The following is a 6,869-nucleotide window of genomic DNA, read 5'->3' as shown; positions in this document are numbered from 1 at the left end:
TTAATCCCTTAAAGACGTGGCCCTTTTTCGTTTTTCATTTTTTCACTCCCCACCTTCAAAAATCTGTAACTTTCTTAATTTTCCATGTAATCATGGGGGTACCATATTTGTATAGGTTTTATAATGTTTTCATACATACTAATAACTTTTTCATACTTCAGTGCACGGAGCTGTGGGTGGTGTCATTTTTTGCGAATTTTGATGACATTTTTAATGCTATCATTTTGAGGACTGTATGGCCTTTTGATCACTTTTTATAGAATTCTTTGTGTTTTTCAAAATGACAGAAAAGTGGCATTTTTGACTTTGGGCGCCATTTTCCATTACGGGGTTAAACACCGGGAAAAATTGCTAATATATTTTGATAGATCAGACATTTTGGGATGCGATGATACCAAACATGTTTATGATTCTTACTGTTTATTTGCTTTTATATGTGATCTAAGGAAAGGGGGGTGATTTAAACTTTTACTTTTTTTTACTATTTTTTCATATTTTTTTAAAAAAAATTTAATTGTGACCTCTCTCCATACACCCTTTGCAGCACGAGGACGATTTAGTTCGTCCTAGGTCGTGAAGGTGTTAATGAAGTGTTTTGTTTTCATACACTTTGCTTGTTGTGGAAACTACTTTTACTGTATATCAATTGGCAACCAATCACAGAGCAGCTTTCATTTTAAGAGAGAACTTTTAGGAATGAAAGCTGTGCTATGATTGGTTGCTATGGGTAACCAGCACAGTTATGACCTATGTTAGGCCTCGTTCCTTTAGGGATGTGTGTACACGTGATACCTGTGCAGTATGTAAGGGGCAACCATTGGGGTAGATGCATCCATAGGGGCAGTTACTGGACTATGTTCCCTCATGTGTTTTCCTTATGCCCCTGTGAGATGTGATGTGCACAGACCTTGTAATTACCTTCCCAAGAAAACCCCAATAAAAATGAATTAAACCAAAGAAGACCCAATAAATAGACAAAAGACAAATAATTGGGAACTAAATAACCAAATATTTATTAATAATCCCATCCCATGGCAGACCCTGGACTCACGAAGAGTCACCTTTCAGCACTCAGGAGAGGAAAAACCCCCTGTGGAGGAAACCTCTAGGGAACCCATGGCTGAAGGATCGCCCTTCCTCTGGGCTTAGAGGGTTACTGCCAATAAATATCTCTCACTCAGGTAGTTGGATGTCCAGCGATCGAGCGGTTCACGATCCATACGTCCAGGGGTCCAGGCTCCATACGTCCAGGGGTCCACACATCCAGGGGTCCAGGCTCCATACGTCCAGGGGTCCAGGCTCCATACGTCCAGGGGTCCACACATCCAGGGGTCCAGGCTCCATTCTTCCAGGGGTCCACACGTCCAGGGGTCCAGGCTCCATTCTTCCAGGGGTCCACACGTCCAGGGGTCCACACGTCCAGGGGTCCACTCGTCCAGGGGTACATAAATCCACGGTTCTTCATGCCTCGACGTCCCACCACCCAGTGCCTGCCCCTATTGACCGGCACAGATATTTATACTTGAGGCAGGTGGGTGTGGCAGCATGATGTGGCTCCTGATTGGCCACTTCAGGCGGGTGGGGCTGTATGATCTTGCTTCTGATTGGTCAGTTTCAGTGTCGGTCTGTCAGAAGTGGGAATTATGACATCAGCGCATCTATGACACAAAATTCTGAAGAATTAACCCTTTAATGTCTGACTAGAGGGAGTATTAAGTTGTCCTTGTCTCTTGTACTGTAGTATAATATACACATATTTATAAGTGACGGCCTCACAGATCTTTTAATGTTATTTATTGGAGATCACAATAATTCAAGTTTTTTGGGAAAAAATATGATATGTATGAATAAAGATTATTATATTATATAAGGCTGCAGATTTATCTGGGACCACATAGAAATTCTCTCTTGTAATTGTGGGGTTTATTTTTGGGGGATTCTTTCATAAGGATTGAGGATAGTCCTATGATGAGTTGCGGGGAGGACCACCACCGCTGTGGCCAGTCCTAAGTGATATTAGGGCTCATGCACAGACATTATGTGGGGACGTGTCAGTGGTTATTACACATCCCAATGTATTTCTATGGATTGTACTGAGCCAACTGCCAAGAGGCACAAAACATAGAGCGTCTCTAATATTTCTTTCTACTTTTTTGACACTTGCATTCCCATAGAAGTCTGTGGCAATATAAAAACTATGAATGCTACACTGTTGTCATTTAACATGATCGTAAAATTAAAAAAAAGGAAATAATTCTTCATAAGACACTTCATCTTTCTTTTATTGGTCAGTACGATAAGGGTTATATATAAATGTTTACTTCTAACCCTTTCACGACCCGTGACGTAATAGCACGTCACGGGTCGGCCGCGGGTGCATGGAGAGGGCTCACGCGCTGAGCCCTCTCCATAGCCGGTAAGTCTTTGCTGCATATTGCAGCAAAGGCTTACCGGTAACACCCGCGATCGGTGCTAGCACCGATCGCGGGTGTTTTCACCTCGATCGCCGCCGGCAAAGCTGCCGGCGGCTTCAAAACGATGGCGGCGCGTGGGTGCCGCCATCTTTTCGAGGATCGCCGCTCCCCGTGACGTCATCGGGGAGCGGCGATCCGTCGCCATGGTAACCTCGGGTCTTGTGAAGACCCGAGGCTACTTCGGTTTAACCCATGCATTACAATGTGCTATCAGCACATTGTAATGTATGAGTAGTAAAATCCCCATATACTGCCATACTGTAGTATGGCAGTATATGATAGGATCGTGCAGACCCCCTAGGGTTAAAGTACCCTAGGGAATCTGAAAAGTACTAAAAATAAAAATAAAAAAAAGTTAAAAAAAAAAAATTATAATAAAAAACCCTAAAAACTCAAATCACCCCCCTTTCCCTAGAACTGATATAAATATAAATAAACAGTAAAAATCATAAACACATCAGGTATCGCCGCGTTTGAAAATGTCCGATCTATCAAAATATGATAACGGTTTTTCACTGCGTTTAATCCCGTAACGGAAAATCGCGCCCAAAGTCGAAAATGGCACTTTTTTTGTCATTTAAAAAAATTAAAAAATTCTATAAAAAGTGATCACAAGGTCGAACAGTCCTAAAATTGATAACATTGTAAACGTCATCAAAGTCCGCAAAAAACGACACCACCCACAGCTCAGTACACCAAAGTATAAAAAAGTTATTAGCGCCAGAAATGGCAAAATCCCAAAAAAAATTTTTGTACATATATATTTTTGTACATACATTTTAAAATTTTTTTAAATGTATGAAAACATTATAAAACCTATACAAATTTGGTATCCCCGTAATCGTACCGACCCATAGAATAAAGTAGACATGTCATTTGGGGCGCACAGTGAAATCCGTAAGATCCAAGCCCACAAGAAGGCGGCACAAATGCGTTTTTTTACCAATTTCACAGCATTTGGAATTGTTTTCCCGCTTCCTAGTACACGGCATGGAATATTCAATACCATCTCTATGAAGTGCAATTTGTTACGCAGAAAATAAGCCGTCACACAGCTCTGTACATGGAAAAATAAAAAAGTTATGGATTTTTGATCATGGGGAGTAAAAAATGAAAATGAAAAAACAAAAAAGGGCCAGGTCCTGAAAGGGTTAAACAATAAAAAAGTATTTCATATCACCATTTTCTAACACCTGTTTTTTTTTATACTTTAGCGAGTTAAGATAATTTTTGTGAGACAAAGTAACTTTTGTATTTATAACGTTTTGTGTAATGTACATGATTTTATTTGCTTTTTATTCAAATATTTGTTGAAATGATGGAAAATATGCCTTTAAGGCTACATTTACACAACCATTGGGGGACTTATATATGGCCGCAAGCTTATAACCGTATATACGTCCCCCATAGGCTGGCAATCGGCGCACAGGGAGGTACGGTGCAGCACCAAGTTTTTGGGGAAAAAATATGATATGTATGAATAAAGATTATTATATTATATAAGGCTGCAGATTTATTTAGGACCACATAGAAATTCTCTCTTGTAATTGTGGGGTTTATTTTTGGGGGATTCTTTCATAAGGATTGAGGATAGTCCTATGATGAGTTGCGGGGAGGACCACCACCACTGTGGCCAGTCCTAGGTGATATTAGGGCTCATGCACAGACATTATGTGGGGACGTGTCAGTGGTTATTACACATCCCAATGTATTTCTATGGATTGTACTGAGCCGACTGCCAAGAGGCACAAAACATAGAGCGTCTCTAATATTTCTTTCTACTTTTTTGACACTTGCATTCCCATAGAAGTCTGTGGCAATATAAAAACTATGAATGCTACACTGTTGTCATTTAACATGATCGTAAAATGAAAAAAAAGGAAATAATTCTTCATAAGACACTTCATCTTTCTTTTATTGGTCAGTACGATAAGGGTTATATATAAATGTTTACTTCTAACCCTTTCACGACCCGTGACGCAATAGCACGTCACGGGTCGGCCGCGGGTGCATGGAGAGGGCTCACGCGCTGAGCCCTCTCCATAGCCGGTAAGTCTTTGCTGCATATTGCAGCAAAGGCTTACCGGTAACACCCGCGATCGGTGCTAGCACTAGCAGCTTTGCCGGCGGCTTCAAAAGGATGGCGGCGCGTGGGTGCCGCCATCTTTTCGAGGATCGCCGCTCCCCGTGACGTCATCGGGGAGCGGCGATCCGTCGCCATGGTAACCTCGGGTCTTGTGAAGACCCGAGGCTACTTCGGTTTAACCCATGCATTACAATGTGCTATCAGCACATTGTAATGTATGAGTAGTAAAATCCCCATATAGTGCCATACTGTAGTATGGCAGTATATGATAGGATCGTGCAGACCCCCTAGGGTTAAAGTACCCTAGGGAGTCTGAAAAGTACTAAAAATAAAAATAAAAAAAAGTTAAAAAAAAAAAAATTATAATAAAAAACCCTAAAAACTCAAATCACCCCCCTTTCCCTAGAACTGATATAAATATAAATAAACAGTAAAAATCATAAACACATCAGGTATCGCCGCGTCTGAAAATGTCCGATCTATCAAAATATGATAACGGTTTTTCACTGCGTTTAATCCCGTAACGGAAAATCGCGCCCAAAGTCGAAAATGGCACTTTTTTTGTCATTTAAAAAAATTTAAAAATTCTATAAAAAGTGATCACAAGGTCGAACAGTCCTAAAATTGATAACATTGTAAACGTCATCAAAGTCCGCAAAAAACGACACCACCCACAGCTCAGTACACCAAAGTATAAAAAAGTTATTAGCGCCAGAAATGGCAAAATCCCAAAAAAAATTTTTGTACATATATATTTTTGTACATACATTTTAAAATTTTTTTAAATGTATGAAAACATTATAAAACCTATACAAATTTGGTATCCCCGTAATCGTACCGACCCATAGAATAAAGTAGACATGTCATTTGGGGCGCACAGTGAAATCCATAAGATCCAAGCCCACAAGAAGGCAGCACAAATGCGTTTTTTTACCAATTTCACAGCATTTGGAATTGTTTTCCCGCTTCCTAGTACACGGCATGGAATATTCAATACCATCTCTATGAAGTGCAATTTGTTACGCAGAAAATAAGCCGTCACACAGCTCTGTACATGGAAAAATAAAAAAGTTATGGATTTTTGATCATGGGGAGTAAAAAATGAAAATGAAAAAACAAAAAAGGGCCAGGTCCTGAAAGGGTTAAACAATAAAAAAGTATTTCATATCACCATTTTCTAACACCTGTTTTTTTTTATACTTTAGCGAGTTAAGATAATTTTTGTGAGACAAAGTAACTTTTGTATTTATAACGTTTTGTGTAATGTACATGATTTTATTTGCTTTTTATTCAAATATTTGTTGAAATGATGGAAAATATGCCTTTAAGGCTACATTTACACAACCATTGGGGGACTTATATATGGCCGCAAGCTTATAACCGTATATACGTCCCCCATAGGCTGGCAATCGGCGCACAGGGAGGTACGGTGCAGCACATGTGCAGAGTACAACTTGGTACCCAGGGAAAAGATAGGACATGTCCTATCTTTCCCCATATTAAGGCGCCCCAAGTTTCACTATGGAAAGGGGCAAGCAGCGTTCACCCCTTCCTCCTCTCCCATGCGCCGTGTGCCCGCACAATCTGCAGAGGAGGGAGGCACATGGGAAAGAAGGGGTTAAAGTATAGTTATAGAATATTAGACTGGGCTGAAGAACTACAGCTCTCAGCAGTTCTTTCAGCTGCTGGGAGTTGTAGTTCTTAGATGTGTGATTACTAATGTGAATTGTAGTTCACTTATATTCCTGTACATACCTAGTGCTGGGTGCAGGAGGCCTCCACACAGGTTTTTGGCTTTCTCTTCCTCATGGAGGTCCCTCCACCACACACAGCAGGGTTAGGTGGGGTGCTGAGGGCAGGCTGTGATGAATTGCCAGGCCCCTTCTGATTGGTGACTGCAGCTGCCTGTCAGGAACAGGGGGTGGGCCGCAGCCACTGCTCAGCAGCTCCAGGGCAGGGAATACTTTAGCCAGGCTGCTCAGGGTGCAGTGGTGGCAGGTCATTAACCCTTTCAACACTTGCTGGCTGGAGCAGAGCCCGGAGTCTCTCATCTTTCCCTGCACTCGGGCAGTGAGGTGTAACCTTCTCACAGTTTCCCTCACTGCCCCAGCGTTGTATGAAGATGAGACTCTGCAGCTGAGTGCACTCCGGAGGCAGAGTCTGTAATCACTGACAGTCCTGCTGGGGTCACTGTCTGTGGCTGACATTGATACATGCCTATAGCACTGCATCAGTGTTCGGCATATGATAATGAGGGGGCGGGGCCATAAGCTGTTGGGGCCCACCGGGGGTTTTTCTGGCTTCCCGGT

General features: G+C 41.7%; 1 long non-coding RNA gene across 2 annotated transcripts; it reads right to left on the bottom strand.

Moving 5' to 3' along the window:
- Window positions 1-989: 989 nt before the first annotated feature.
- LOC140120643 (uncharacterized) lies at window positions 990-6,427 on the bottom strand. Of its 2 annotated transcripts, none has more exons than XR_011853929.1 (2): window positions 6,316-6,427; window positions 990-1,625 (listed from the first exon to the last, which is right to left on the bottom strand). It is a non-coding gene; the product is annotated as an uncharacterized lncRNA (long non-coding RNA). The 2 variants fall into 2 exon arrangements; XR_011853928.1 differs by having other exon boundaries at window positions 990-1,658; window positions 6,316-6,421.
- Window positions 6,428-6,869: the final 442 nt, after the last annotated feature.

The sequence above is a fragment of the Engystomops pustulosus genome, chromosome 3, assembly GCF_040894005.1.
Source record: "Engystomops pustulosus chromosome 3, aEngPut4.maternal, whole genome shotgun sequence".
Taxonomy (NCBI): domain Eukaryota; kingdom Metazoa; phylum Chordata; class Amphibia; order Anura; family Leptodactylidae; genus Engystomops; species Engystomops pustulosus.
Note: the sequence above shows the minus strand (reverse complement) of the source record. Positions and strands in the feature narration are given on the sequence as shown.